Source organism: Rhincodon typus, chromosome 27 (assembly GCF_021869965.1).
Source record: "Rhincodon typus isolate 14 chromosome 27, sRhiTyp1.1, whole genome shotgun sequence".
Taxonomy (NCBI): domain Eukaryota; kingdom Metazoa; phylum Chordata; class Chondrichthyes; order Orectolobiformes; family Rhincodontidae; genus Rhincodon; species Rhincodon typus.
Genome location: NC_063358.1, coordinates 11,151,218 through 11,166,610, shown reverse-complemented (window position 1 = coordinate 11,166,610; position 15,393 = coordinate 11,151,218). Strand labels below are relative to the sequence as shown.

General features: G+C 42.8%; 1 protein-coding gene across 1 annotated transcript in view; it reads right to left on the bottom strand.

The window, feature by feature from the left end:
- Positions 1–237: 237 nt before the first annotated feature.
- The window catches only part of ptafr (platelet-activating factor receptor), a 90,940-nt gene continuing 75,784 nt past the window's right edge, over positions 238–15,393 (bottom strand). Inside the window, exon 3 of the mRNA XM_048613297.1 lies at positions 238–509. The gene's annotated coding sequence lies outside the window, so the exon portion shown is untranslated. The remainder of the gene's footprint in view (positions 510–15,393) is intronic.

The window sequence follows — 15,393 nt, the reverse complement described above, 5'->3', positions numbered from 1 at the left end:
TCACTGCTTAAGCCAGCTTTTATTGCTGTAGTGATTGGAACCAGATGAATCTTATTGACTATGAGATCCACGATTGGGGTTGTTAATCTGGGCCAATCAGGAAGGCCTGGGTGATAGATATAAACAGGGGATTCAGAATCTCCTCACTCGAGAGGCTGACTCTGAGCTGGGTGACCACAGCCAGTGTACTGTGCAGATGGAAATAAAGGGTGACTTGGTGATGGGATACCGGCCTCTGTGCAGTTATTTCAATTGCCTATCCTTCAATGCCCTTGAGAACATGTAGTTTGTAAAACTGCTGCTTTCCATGCACTTATCTTGATTAGAGTGAAGCTCCCCATTGTACATCCCATTGACAGAAGACCACTCTGAAGCTTCCCTCATTCAGCTTCTTGGCCTCGGGCACATGCTCCCTGCTGCACATCGCTCTTTGTAAAGATGGTGGCTGTGACTTTCCAGGAGATCCAATCCAACAGTACGTTGTGACTGGTGGCAGGAACATGACTGAACTGAAAAAACATTAGGAATATGGGACCATGAAATAGGGTATGGGAAAGAAACAATAATAAACATGGAACTACAAACAAACTTACAGAGTAATTCCATCAAAACAGGTTACCTTGGTTAACAAGGTGTGGAGCTGGATGAACACAGCAGGCCAGGCAGCATCAAAGGAGCAGAAAAGCTGATGTTTCAGGTCTGGACCCTTCTTCAGAAATGGGGGAGGGGAAGGGGACTCTGAAATAAATAGAGAGAGGGGGAGGTGATGTTGGAAGGTGGATAAAGGAGCAGATAGGTGGAGAGAAGACGGACAGGTCAAGGAGGCAGGGATGGAGCCAGTAAAGGTGAGTGTAGGTAGGGAGTTGGGATGGGGGTTGGTCAGTGGGAGGGAGGGGCAGGTAGGTGGGAGAAAAGACGGACAGGTCAAGGAGGCGGGGACGAGCTGGGCTGGTTTTGGTATGCGGCCAGGAGAGGGGAAATTTTGAAGCTTGTGAAGTCCACATTGAAACCATTGGGCTGCAGGGTTCCCAAGCAGAATATGAGGTGCTATTCCTCCAGCCTTCGGGTGGCATCGTTGTGGCACTGGTGGAGGCCCAGGATGGACATGTTGTCCAGGGAGTGGGAGGGTTTGAAGAGGGTTCAGTTTGTTTTACTTGGAAGAATGTTTGAGTTATTTACTTGAAGACAGGGACAGCAGAAACATGTGCACCAGAAAAAAGTTGCAAATTTTGGGTTGTAAACGGTTGTATTTTCAACCACTTACTTACTTCTATGATAAAAGAGAGTTTGAGTTTCAAGGATCGCTAATCATCATTTCCAAATTGTAATGTAATGTCACATTGCCAAGAATATGGTGTCTGTGACTAGAATGGTTTCTAGGATTTCCCAAAAAAACTCACAGGCACAACGTGATAAAAAGTGTCATTTGTGGTAATATTAACTGGTGTTTACTCAGCGATAACCTGCTCGCTAATACAAAAACAGAAAGTACTGGAGAAGCGCAGCAGATCTGGCAGCATCTATAGACAAGATTCTGATGAAGGGTCATTGGACTCCAAACATTAACTCTGCTTTTCTCTGTACAGATGCTGCCAGACCTGCTGAGCTTCTCCAGCAATTTCTGCTATTGTTTCAGATCTCCACCAATTGCAGTTACTGGTTTTTTTTATAGCACTCATTAATCCTGGACACCTAGACTGTAGAACTCATTACAGCCTTGGTCCAAACATGCACTGAAAGGGTGAATTCCCGAAGTGAGGTAAGTGTCCTTGACATTAAGACAACATTTGACTGAGTATGACTGAGGAGTGGCAGATGGAATTTAGTTTGGATAAATGCGAGTATTGCATTTTGGTAAAACAAACAAGGGCAGGACTTATACAATTAAAAGTAGGGCCTTGGGTAGTGTTGTGGAACAGAGAAGCCTAGGGGTTCAAGTACATAATTCTTTGAAATTTGCATCAAATATGGATAGGCTGGTTAAGAAGCTGGTTAAAGTCAAGAGGGATGTTTGAGAAAAATTGTCCAGTTATGAAGTCATACCCAGTACAAAGATTTTATTTATTCTTATTCACTCATAGAATGTGGGCATCACTGGCTAGGCCAGCATTATTACCCATCCCTAATTGCTTCAAGAGCAGCTAAGAGTCAGCCACATTGCCATGGATCTGGAGTCACATGTAGACCAGACCAGGAAAGGAAGGCAGATTTCCTTACCTAAATGACAAGAGTGAACTGGACAGGTTTTTCCCAGCAATCAGCAATGATGTCATGGTCATTTTTAGACCCTTAGTTCTAGATCCTTTATTGAATTCAAATTCCACCATCTGATATGGTGGGGTTTGATCCCAAGTACCCCGCTGAGTTTCTGGATTAATAGTCTAGTGATAACACCACTAAGCCATTACCTCCCCATCACCATTGATGGTCGTATAGGTTGGATTCCCCCATCCCAGTTGCTAGATCTCACAGTAGGAGTCCCTCAGAATGGTATCCTAGCCCAAATATCCTCAGCTGCTTCATCAATAACTAATCCTCCATCATAAAATGGGGCAGCATGGTGGCACAGTGGTTAGCACTGCTGCCTCACAGCACCAGGGACCCACGTTCCATTCCACCCTCAGGCAACCATCTGTGTGGAGTTTGCACATTCTCCCTGTGTCTGCATGGGTTTCCTCCAGGTGCTCTGGTTTCCTCCCACAGTCCAAAGGTGTGCAGGCTAGGTGGATTGGCCATGCTAAATTGCCTGTAGTGTTCAGGGATGCCTAGCTTAGGTGGGTTATAGGCGGGAATGGGTCTGGGTGGGTGCTCTGAGGGTCAGTGTGGACTTGTTGGGCCAAAGGGCCTATTTCCACACTGTAGGGGTTCTATGAAACAGGTATGATCACTGATGATTGCTCAATGTTCAGCTTCATTCACAGCTCCCAGGCATGAATATTCAATTCACCAGTGAACCTTGTTTTAAAAACTTGGACAGACGAGAGGCTCCACTAATTATTTGATGAAGCTATTGGGTGAGCAGTGGAGTCACAGAAACAGCAAAAGTCACAGGTTTGATTCCTGATCAATATGGAGGCAAAAACATTGAAACAATTGGTCTCAGCCACCCTTGGATGAGGGTCCTACTCACAGTGCCTAACTTAGCTTTGGGACATTCCAAGTTTATGAAAGGCTGCACATAAATGTCATTCTTTCTTATCTGAATCTTCCGAATTGATTTTGCATTGCTTAACATGACATATAGGATCAATAAGAATATCTCTCTCTGCTTCTGGAATAATGGGGTAATTATGATGAGCTCTCAAACTGCATTGAGCCATGCGCAGTTTGCCCCAGAATGGAGGTTTATGAGAGAATGACTAATGAATATTCAATCCGTGCACTAGTTTGATCATTAAGGTTGACTGCTATTTCAGAAATAAAAGGGTTGAAGCTATAAATGACCTTTTTTTTAGCCTTCTAGAATCTGTTAGTCTAATTGCATAAGAGACACTTGGCTGCTTGCTTTCTTCAGCCAAAGATCCTTCAGTCAGACAGTAAATTGACATGCTAATTTTCTTAATACAGACTATATAATGATGTTTGTTTAAAAAGCAGGACATTTGATTAATGCTTTGTTCTATAAATATGTGATTGGTTTGTCATCTTTTATAAATTTCTTCTAGTTCAAGTCAATCATCAGGCTAGGAATCTTTAAATAAAAGGAGAGGATAATTTGACAAAAGGCAACAAAGTCCAAACACACTGAGGCTGAAGTGAATCTGGACCAGTGCCTTGAGAATAGGAGTTGGGGGGTCATGTTGCGGCTGTACAGGACACTGGTTAGGCCACAAAAACGGAAGTTGCTGGAAAAGCTCTGCAGGTCTGGCAGCATCTGGGATGAAAATATCAGAGTTAAAGTTTCAGGTCCAGTGATCCTTCCTCAGACTCTGTTCTGATAAAGGGTCACTGGAGCCGAAACGTTAACTCTGATTTTTTTCTTTCACAGATGCTGCCAGACCTGCTGAGCTTTTTCAGCAACTTCTGTTTTTATTGGTTAGGCTACTTTTGGAATACTGCATTCAATTCTGGTCTACCCAGTTCTCTTTATGGCTGCAGGGAGCTCTGAGGTCTGTGCATGCCAGTGATTTCCCAAACCAGAGGTCCCTGCTGTGATTCAGGTTGATACCTGGAATACCGAAGCATCTGTGCATGGAACTTAGAGGGAATGCTGCCTACCGTCTGTGTGATTTTGAAGACTGTGACTTGCAAGGGGAGGCAATGGCCTAGTGGTGTTATCGCTGGACTGTTAATCCAGAGACCCAGATAATGTCCCGGGGACCCAGGTTCGAATCCCGCCATGGCAGATGGTGGGATTTGAATTTAATAAATATCTGGAATTAGCAATCTAATGATGACTGTGTATCAATTGTCAGGAAAAACCCATCTGGTTCACTAATTCCCTTAAGGGAAGGAAACAGCCATCCTTACCTGGTCTGGCCTACATGTGACTCCAGACCCACAGCAATATGGGTGACTCTTAACTGCCCTCTGGGCAATTAGGGATGGGCAATAAATGCTGCCTAGCCAGTAATGCCCTCATCCCGTGAATGAATAGAGGGGAAAAAAAAAATCATAGGATGGTTACAGTAAAGAAAGAGGCCATTGCCTTTGAGGCCATACTGGGCCATGGCAAGAGGGAGTTAGTTAGTTTCATTCCCTTATCCTTTCCCCATTGCCTGTATATTGCTTCCTTTAGATCCTTATCGAATTCCCTTTGGAAAGCTGTGACTGAATCTTCCTCCATTGCATTCCTGCTAATAAATATTCTCTACGTTTGTTAATGATTGGGATGACATACTTGACAACCATCTATCCAAGTTCACTAATGAAACAAAGATTTATTGATGGTATAACAACTTACATAGATGGCAGCATAAAGTTACAAAGAACTTGTAAAAAGCACATGATGAGGGAGCCATATTATTACCTAGAAGATGCCTACAAACGCAATTTTACCAACAGCCACTTAATTGACTGCAAGTAATCTAAGCAGCCAAGGTAATTAACACCAATGCCTTTCACAGAGGGAGATCCCAGTACAGATAAGTTTCCCTCCAACTTGCTTCAGTGAAAGTTCATCTGACAACCAACCCTCTAGAAACTCAGCTGCAGGAAACATCGCAGCCTGTTGAGAATGCTTTGCTTCACAAGAGTTTCAACTCAACGCTAAACCATCATCTTCAATGAAAAAAACCGACAATAGGTGATAGTATGCTGTAAACCAAAGACCGAATTAGCCATAATTTGTAACACTTTGCTCCCTCTACCTGTTAGCGGCTTTTGCCTGAGCAAATGTGCACATGGGAATGTACATGTGAGATATTGTGTTTTAAATGCAGGATAAATACGTGAGGGTGAATAACTTTTATTAGTTTTAAACTCTCAAAAACTTGATGTTATGATTATTTAATATTGGAGCCACACCAAGGGTAAGAAATCATATACCCTGACACACAAAACATAACAAACATGGGCAGTAAAGGGAACACATAAATTCTGTCCATGACAAATTCATTGGGACAGACTCTAAATCTGGGATCACCAGGATGACTTAAAGTAGAAATAATAAGAGACCACTCTGCCCCTTGAGCCTTTGCCACTATTTTGAACGTATGGACATAAGTGTAGGCCATTCAGCTCCTGGATCCTGTTGTGTTATTGAAAGAGATCATGGCTGTTCTGAATATGACCTTTAACCTCCTTGCTTAACAGGAATCCATCTACACCTGACTTGACCATATTCAAGGTCTCCAGTCCAAAGATGTGCAGGTTAGGGTGGATTGGCTATGGTAAATTGCCCGTACTATTTAGGGAAGTGTAGATTAGGTGGGTTATAGGGGGATGGGTCTGTGTGGGATGCTCTGAGGGTCAGTCTGGACTTATTGGACCAAAAGGCCTGTTTCCACACTGTAGGGATTCTATGATTCTATGAATCTGCTTCTACCATCTTTCCAGGAAGAAAGTTACAAAGATTGACAACTTTTTAAGCAAGAAGAAATTGCCTCATATCTGCTTTAAATTGGCAATCCCTGATTTTTAAATAGAAACCCCTTTTCTCAATTCTCCCATAAAAGAAAACATCCTCTTCACATCTGTCCTGTAATCTACCCTCAAGATCGGATACATTTCAATCAAGTCACCTCCTACATTTCCAAACTCTATCAAGTACAAACTAAGTCTGTCCAAGCTTTTCTTATAAGTCAAGAACCCCATTTCAGGTATTAGTGCCATAAACGTTCTCTGAGTTGCCTCCAAAGCACTTACATACCTCCTAAAATGGATCACAGATCATAGTGCGCAGCATTCCAGATACCATCTGGAATACAGTCAGTTAGGTGGCTGAGTTCAGGGACTCCCTTCAAGGGACTGAGTTATAGGGAGAGGTTGGATAAGCTAGGACTTTTTTTCTTTAGAGTGTAGGAGATTGTGGAGGGATCTTATAGAAGTGTATAAGATCATGAGAGGCATGGATAGGGTGAATGCACTCAGTCTTTTTCCCAGGGTTGGGGAATTGAGGACTAGAGGGCATCAGTTTAAGATAAGAGGGGAAAGAATACATGGGAACCTGATGGGCAACTTTTTTACACAGAGGGTGGTACGCATATGGAATGAGCTGCCAGCGGAAGTCATTGAGGTGGGTACATTAACAACATTTAAAAAGTATTTGGACAAATACATGGATAGGAAATGTTTAGAAGGATATGGGCCAAGCGCAGGGAAATGGGGGTTAGTGTGGATGGACATTTTGGCCAGCATGGACCAATTTGGGCCAAAGGGCCTGTCTACATGCTGTAGGCTCTATGACACTGTAAGATTAAGAATTTATGAAGAGAGAGGAAGGATAAAACTAAAGGAAGAACAAACAATTGTCCAAAGAAAAGATGGTGGATCAGAAGATTGGATAGAATGTAAAAAACAGCAAAGAATGACCAAAAGTTAACAATGGGAGAGAATCTAGAATACAAACAAAAGCTAGCCAGTAATATAAAAATAGTTAGTAAGAGTTTTAATAAATATTTAAAGATGGAATTAACCGAGTGAGTATTGATCCTGTAAAAAGTGAAACCAGTGAAATAATAAGGGAAAATAAAGACATAGATGATTAATTGAACAGGTATTTTAGCATCAGTCTATACCATAAACGATACAAGTTACATCCCAGAAGCAGCAATAAATCAGGAACTGGAAGGAAGGGAGGAACTCAGGAAAATCACAATCACCAGAGAAGCAGTACTGAGTAGTTGGAACTGTAAACTGATAGGTGCCTGATTCTGATGGATTTCATCCTAGGGTCTTAAAAGAAGTGGCTATTGAGATGAATGGTATATTGGCTTTAATCTTCCAAAACTACCTACATTTGGGGATGATCCCAAAAGGTTGAAAGATCGTGAATGTTACTCCTTTTATTCAGAAAGGGAGACAGAAAGTAGAAAGCTAGAGGCCAGTTAATTTAAAATCTATCATAAGAAAATATTAAAAACTATTAGAATAGAATGGAATAGCAATTTATGTCACTTGTATTTATGAAAATACAGTGAGATGTGTATAAGTCACCACAGTTCAGTGCCATTTTAATTACAGAAATTATTAAAAGAAATAATTAAGACAAAGTTCAGCTTTTGTTTCCTCCATAGCAATCTGGGTTTATGGAATGTCTACGGAACGTCACTGCTGAAACCGCACGGAGGCCGCCAAAGTAAGGATTTCTGGATCGGACCCACCAGACTGTTGGCACTGAAGCTGACACCAAAGCCACTGCATCGCCCCCATAGCAAGGAGGGAAATAATAAAGAAATTATTGGAAGGCACTTGGAGAAGCTCAATTTAATCAGGCAGACTCAACATGGTTTTGTGAAAGGGAAATCATGTTTGACATATCTATTGGAGTTCTCTGATGAAGTACTATCCAATATGGATAACAGGGACCAGTGGATATAGATCATAGAATCCCTACAGCGTGGAAACAGGCCCTTCGGCCCAACAAATCCACATGGCTTTCAGAGCATCCCACCCAGACCCACCCCCCTATAACCCAACTAATCTAGATACCCTCAACACTATGGGCAATTTTCCACAGCCAATCCACCTAGCCTGCACATCTTTGGACTGTAGGAGGAAACCGGAGCACCAGGAGGAAACCCACGCAGACACGGGGACAATGTGCAAACTCCACACAGACAGTTGCCCGAGGGTGGAATCAAACCCGGGTCCCTGGCGCTGTGAGGCAACAGTGTTAACCACTGAGCCACCGTGCCACCCTTCCTGATATATTCAATGTAAATTCGCTGGAAACATTTGAGAAGTTGTCATGTCAAATGGTATTATAGACAATAGATGATCAAGGTGTAGGGGACGGCATATTAACATGGGTGTGAAGATTGACTGGGTAAAAGGCAGTAGAAAGTAGGCATGAATTGGTATTTTTCAGGTTACAAAGGTGTAAGAAGGGATTTACGCTGCAACTACAATGGTTTACAATTTATAAAAATAACTTAGCTGAATGATTGGCAGGTATGGTTGCCATATTTTCCTGGCAGCATAAAAATAGGTCAGAAGTTGTGAACAGAATATAAAAAGTCTACAAAAGGCCCTGGCAGATTTATTTAATACCTCGCTGGCTACAGGTGCAGTGTCAAGTGGCTGGGAGATACCTAATGTGGTTCCTTTGCTCAAGAAGGACAACAGGGATGGGCCAGGTAATTAAAGACCAGTTCGTCTGATGTCAGTGGTGGGGAAATTATTGTAAAACATTTAGATGGACAAGACGAATCAATAATTGGTTTGGCAGGGATTGATTAGGGATAGTCAGCATGGATTTGTTAGAGGGAGATCCTGTCTGACTAATTTAATTGAATTTTTTTGAAAAGGTGACTAAATTTGTTGATGGGAGTAGTGCAGTTGATGTAGTTTACATGGACTTCAGTAAGTCCTTTGACAAAGTCTCATATGGAAGGCTGGCCCAAAAGGTAAGAGCTCATGCAAGTTGGCAAACTGGACCCAATGTCGGCTTACAAATAGGAGGCAAAGGGTGATGTTGATAGATATTTTTGTAAATGGAAGTCTGTGACCAGCAATGTACCACTGTACTGCTGTTTGTTATGTACATTAACAACTAGGATGTGAATGTACAAAGAACAAAGAACACTGCAACACAGAAACAGGCCTTCGGCCCACCAAGCCTGTACTGACATATGATGCCTTTCTAAACTAAAATCCATTAGCCTCTATGCAGTCCACATCCCTCTATTCCCTGTCTATTCATGTATTTGTCAAGCTGCCTCTTAAATATTGCTATTGTATCTGCCTCCACGATCTCCCCTGGCAGTGTATTCAAGCCATATAACAAGTCTGTGTTAAAAAACTTGCCTCTCACAACTCCTTAAAAGCTTTCCCCCTTTTACCTTAAACCTAAGTCCCCAAGTAATTGACGTTTCTACCCTGGGGAAAAAGACTCTGACTTATCCATTCTATCCGTGGCTCTCATAATTTTGTAAACTTCTATCAGGTCACCCTTCAGCCTTCAATGTTCAAATGAAAGCAAGCCAAGTTTGTCCAACCTATCATCTTAGCTAATACCCTTCAAGCCAAGAAACATCCTGGTAAACCTTTCCTGTACCATGTCCAAAGCCTCTACATCCTTCTAGTAGAGTGGCAAACAGAACTGAATGCCATATTTCAAATGTGGCCTAATTAAAATTATATAGAGCTGCAACATGACTTGCCAATTTTATAGTCTATGCCCTTAGCGATGAAAGCGAGATACCATATACCTTCTTGGCCATCTTATCCACTTGCGTTGCTACTTTCAGGGAACTGTGGACCTATACACCTTGATCCCTCTGTGTGTTAATGTTCCTAGGATTCTGCCATTTACTGTACACTTCCCTCCTGCATTAGATCTTCCAAAACGTATCACGATGTTGCAGAGCTTTGAGATGCAAAAGGATTTGAGTGTCCTCATGCGTGAATCACAAAAGTTTAACTTGCAGGTAATGTTCCCAATAGAATGTTATTATTTATTGTAAGGGGAATGGAAAATACTGGGAGAAAGATTATGCTTCAGGGACTGAGTTATCTGTTAGTTGCCTCTTAGATTCATACTCTCTATCCCTTCATGTCACAGTCCGTTCTTCAGTTCCCATATTAATACCTTGAAGAAATAATGTTCAGGAAAAGCAAAACCTAAAGAACAACTTTACTCTTCACTCTGTTACAAGTCACATGTCTGACCTGTAGCTTAACTCCATAAACCTGCCATTGCCCCTATTAAACGCTTTGGCTAACAAGCATCTATAAATTTCATTTCTAAAATGAACAGTTGACACTTGTGAAAAAGAGTTCCAAACTGTTAAGAGCCTTTGTCAGAAGATGTGTTTCTTAATTAGCTCTATATCTAGCCCACTGATTTCCCCTAATATCTTGAAACTTTCAATTAAATCATCACCTAACCTTCTCAAATTCAGAGAAATGCAATGTTGATTTGTGTAATGTCTCCTTGTAATCTAAACCTTGGAGGCCAGGTATCATTACGGTACATTTACCTGTAGTGATTGTATCGACGTCAGGCAGGTGGATCTCTTAGAATATGGGATCCCTGATTGGGGCTGTTAACCTGGTCCAATCAGTGAGCCCTGGCTGAAAGATATAAACAGGTGTGTCAGAGGTTCTGTTCACTCCGAGAGCTGGCTCTGAGGGAGCTAGATCAGTGTCAAGGACTCTCCACATGTAAATAAAGGGTGACTTGGTGATGGGATACCCGCTCCTGTGGAGTTATTTCAGCGGTGATCAGAGAAAAGCACGTTCCTGGAGAAATTCACTCGCAACTGTCGTCTTTGAGTTGTTGTAAGCAATTCTGTCATCATGTCATTATTTGGGAAACTTGACTCGTACCGGCAAGGACTGGACTCAGTATGTGGAAAGAATGAGTTATTTCTTCCTGGCAAATAGCATTGAGGCAGATTGAAAGCAACAAGTAATTCTCCTGACAGCTTGTGGACTTGCAGCTTTTTTGGTTAATAGGAGACTAACTTTTCTTGAGGCACCAGATTCTAAAATCTTTCAGGAGTTGATTTAGTTAAGGAATATTACAGTCACAAGCCCCATAATTTTGAGACACTATCAGTTTTACTTGGCAATTTGAGAACCAGGAGAATCTGTATCAGGGTTTTTGACAAGGTTAAGTTGACTGGCAGAAGTATGTGACCTTGGTTTAAGACTCAATGAGATGCTGAGAGACTGTTTGGTATGTGGGATTAATGATGTGATCATGCAAAAGCACCTATTAGCAGAAGCCCAGCTGGACTTCAAACAGGCACTACAACTGGCTTTGTTATCAGAAAATGCAGCAAGTGGAGCTTATGAGTTGCAGAATATTCCGATGGAAGTGAACACACTCGCCAGTCTGACTGAGCTTGGGGGACACCACTTGAGTGAAGGCAATTATATAGCCCCACTCAGGACATATCCTGAGCAGATGGACTCTAGTTCAGCCCACAACAAAACCCCAAAACAAAGTCAAGCCTCAGCCAAATGGTTAAAATTTTCTTTAGGATCGGAGCCAGCAAGCCATTGTAGTTGCTGCCGGTACGCAGATTTGAGACAGCAAAAGTGTCCCTATTTGTAAGAGAACTAATAGACTGGTATCTAGGGGAGTTCATATCCTGGAACGTCCACCTACAGCTGCTTTGGAACAGTTAAATTGCTTAGCAACATCCAAATCAGAACCAATCAAAATAAACACCTGTTTAAATAGTCACCCAGTTCAAATGGAGGTCAATACTGGCTTGGCTGTTTCAGTGATCGCGGAACCAGTTTTTAACGAAATTCGCTCTGGATTCCAATCCTAAAGTTTGCACAAGACCTTGGCCTGACTAAGAACTTATACTGGGGAACATTTTCAGATGAAGGGTACAACTTCAGTTCCAGTCACTTGTGCGAACCATTTGGTTTAGTTACCACTGATTGTAGTAAAAGGCTCGGGCCCAAGCTTGATGGGATGATATTAGTTGAGAAAGATTCACCTTGATTGGCTGGTCATTTTTCGATTAGAAAATGGCTGCCTGAGTGAAGTCCTAATTAAATACCCAGAAGTTTTTCAGGAAGGTCAAGGGACTATCAAAAGAGTTAAGGCCACCTTGCATCTTGACCAGAAAGCAATTCCATGATTTTGAAAGGCCCATCCAGTGCCATTTGCCTTATGGGTAAAAGTAGAGGCAGGAATCAGGAGGCTGGAAAGCGAGGGAATCCTGAAACCAGTCCGGTTTGTGGAATAGGCAGTACTGATTGTACCGATTGTGAAGCCAACAGATCCGCTCACATTTATAGGGATTTTAAACAAACAGTAAACTGTGTTTTGTGGATGGATAAATACCCATTCGCTCACATAGAGGATTTATACACAAAGCTGGCAGGGGGGCTGTTCTACACGAAGCTCGACATGAGCCATGTGTACCTGTAATTGCAGTTAATTAAGGGTTCCCAGAAGAATGCCACAATCAATACCCATAGTGATTTGAACCAACTTGTGAGATTGCCATTTGGGGTATTGTCAGCCTGTACAATTTTTCAGGGGACATTGGAGAATATTTGACAAGGTCATCATTTGTCCAGATGATGTGCTTATAACAGGGAAGACCAAGAAGGAGCATTTGAAGAACTTGGACATAGACCTTAGATGTTTCTCCCAGGCAGGTGCAATGCCTTGGAAGGGAAGAAGGTTTGTTCCAGGCACTGCAATTGATCTATTTCAGCTATAGAGCCAACAAGACCAGGTGACACCCATTGGAAGATAAGGTGAGGACAAACAAAGGTGCCCCGACTCCCACATCTGTACCGGAGCTCAGGTCTTTCCTTGGGCTGGTGAATTATTACAGAAAGTTCATACATAACCTGGCCTCCATCCTGGCACCTTTGTATCAACTCTTAAAATAGGCTCAGCCTTGGAAATGTTTGCATATCTAAGTCATTGCTTTCAGGGAAGTGAAGAAATAGCTATCACCCTCTAAGTTATTGGCACACTGTGATCCCAAGTGAGATCTAGTATTGACATGCAGTGCCACATTGTATGGCATCGGGGTAGCATTAGCCCATAGGTGGCCCAATGGAGAGGAATGCCCAATAGAATATGCATCCAGGATGTTGGCTAATGTAGACTAATGCAGTGTGTAAATACACCCAGATAGAGAAGGAAGGTTTGGTGGTCATATTTGAAGTCAGTAAGTTCCACCAAAACCTTAAATGATGTAAATTTGTAATAATAAGGGACTACAAACCCCTGCGAGGTCTACTTAAAGAGGACAAGGCAGCACTGCCTATAGCTTCGGGCCAAATTCAGCGGTGGTCTCTAATACTAGGTGCGTATAATTATAAGTTTGAACAGCTTCTGGGAGGCCAAGCAGCGAATATGGATGCATTGAGCTGAGTCCTACTGGCAGATACACCTCTGGTGGTAATGCCAGTGGAAGAGTCCGTAATGGTTTTAAATTTTTTGGACACACTTCCAGTCACAGCTGACAACATCAGACTTTGAACGCAGGAAGATCTGGTCCTGGTAAAATTGAAACTGCTGGTGGTAATGGGGGAAACTGAAGGGCCATCACAACCAGGAGTGAAACCTTTTAGACCCAGAGAGACCAGATCACAGTAGAGGATGGCATATTGTTCTGGGGTGCAAGACCGATTGTCCCAAGCAAAGGTCATCACTAGATACTGGCTAAACTCCACCAGGGTCATCCAGGAGTTTCCAAAATGAACGTGTTGGCGAGAAGTTATGTCTGATGGCCAGGACTGGATGCAGACATAGCAACGTTGGTGGGGCAGTGCCCAGAGTGCCAACAAGGACAAACATTACTGCCAGCAGATCACCCACATTGGCCTGGTAATCCTTGGACTCAGTTACACATCGACTGTGCAGGTCCTTTCTTGCAGTTATTTTGGACACCCACTCAAAGTGGTTGGCCTTGCACAGAGTTCATTCATCAATCTTCTACATAACAAGAAATGTTACTGTGAGTTACTTTCCGAGATACTTTAAATGGTAACTCTTGCACTTTCGTCCCATGTGGTGACAGTGTGTTACAGTTCACTCAAAGGAACATCAGGTTGCTATGGCAACATGCACTTTTACATGCATGTTGTAGGCTGGAGTGATGGTAAAACATCCCGCCTTATTTACATCACAAAGTTAACCTGGAATCTCACCCACTCTCACAGCCTGCTGAGTTGAAAGGATTGGCAGGTTGATACATGTTCGTTTGTTACATTAGGAATGCATCTTGTATCAAACATTTACCTGTTTTTTTATTACTTATTTGATAAACGTGTTATTCACGGTGAGGTGTGAGGCATGGAGATGAGCTCAGCATGGGTCTCGGTCGTACTAGAGCACTGAAGTCACAATAAATCACGTCACCTGTAGTTCTGGTGAAGCAAGGAAGTTTAGCCTTGGTATTTGCTCCCACTCACTACCTACTGTCACACCCTGTCCTGTTCAGGTAATCCATTTACATGATGTTGAATGAGAGATAAATACGGCCTGTGAGGATATTGGAAGTAATTCCCCTAATCTTCAAAAAAATAATGCTAGGGGATATCTGAGGGAGGAGAAAAGGCCTCAGTTTTGTGTCTCACCTGAATGTGAGCAGCTTCTGACATTGCAATGTTTGCTCAGTAAATGGCGCTGGAGTCTTAACCTTGCCTTCTGAGCCCTGGGCACTGGACATCTCAGCATATAGATTAGAAGCAGGAGAGGGTCATTTAGCCCCAGACCCTGCTCCACAATTCCATAAGATCACAGCTGAGCTGACTGCGGATAAACCTCTTGCCAGTCAACAACTTTTCTAGTGCTGCCTTAGTAATAATAAAGGGCAGAACAGCAGCCCAGTGGTTAGCACCTGCTGCCTCACAGCACCAGGAATCTGAGTCCAATTTCAGGCTCGTGTGGATTTTGCACGTTCTGCCCGTGTTTGCATGGGTTTCCTCCAGGCGGTCCAGTTTCCTCCCACAGTCCAAAGATGTGCAGGTTAGGGTGGATTGGCCATGCTAAATTGCCCACAGTGTTCAGGGATGTGCAGGCTAGGAGAGTGAGCCATGGGAAGTGCAAGGTTACAAGGATAGGGTAGGGGGCTGGGTCTGGGTGGAATGCAGACTCTATGGGCTGAATGGCCTCTTTCCACACTGTATGGATTCTATATTCAAGAACCCTGCCTCCATCACGCTCTAGGAAAAGGAATTCCACAAACACACAACCTGCTGACGGATAAAAAAAAACTGAACTACTTCTTAGACAACAAGGTGCAGGGCTGGATGAACACAGCAGGCCAAGCAGCATCATAGGAGCTCCTATGATGCTGC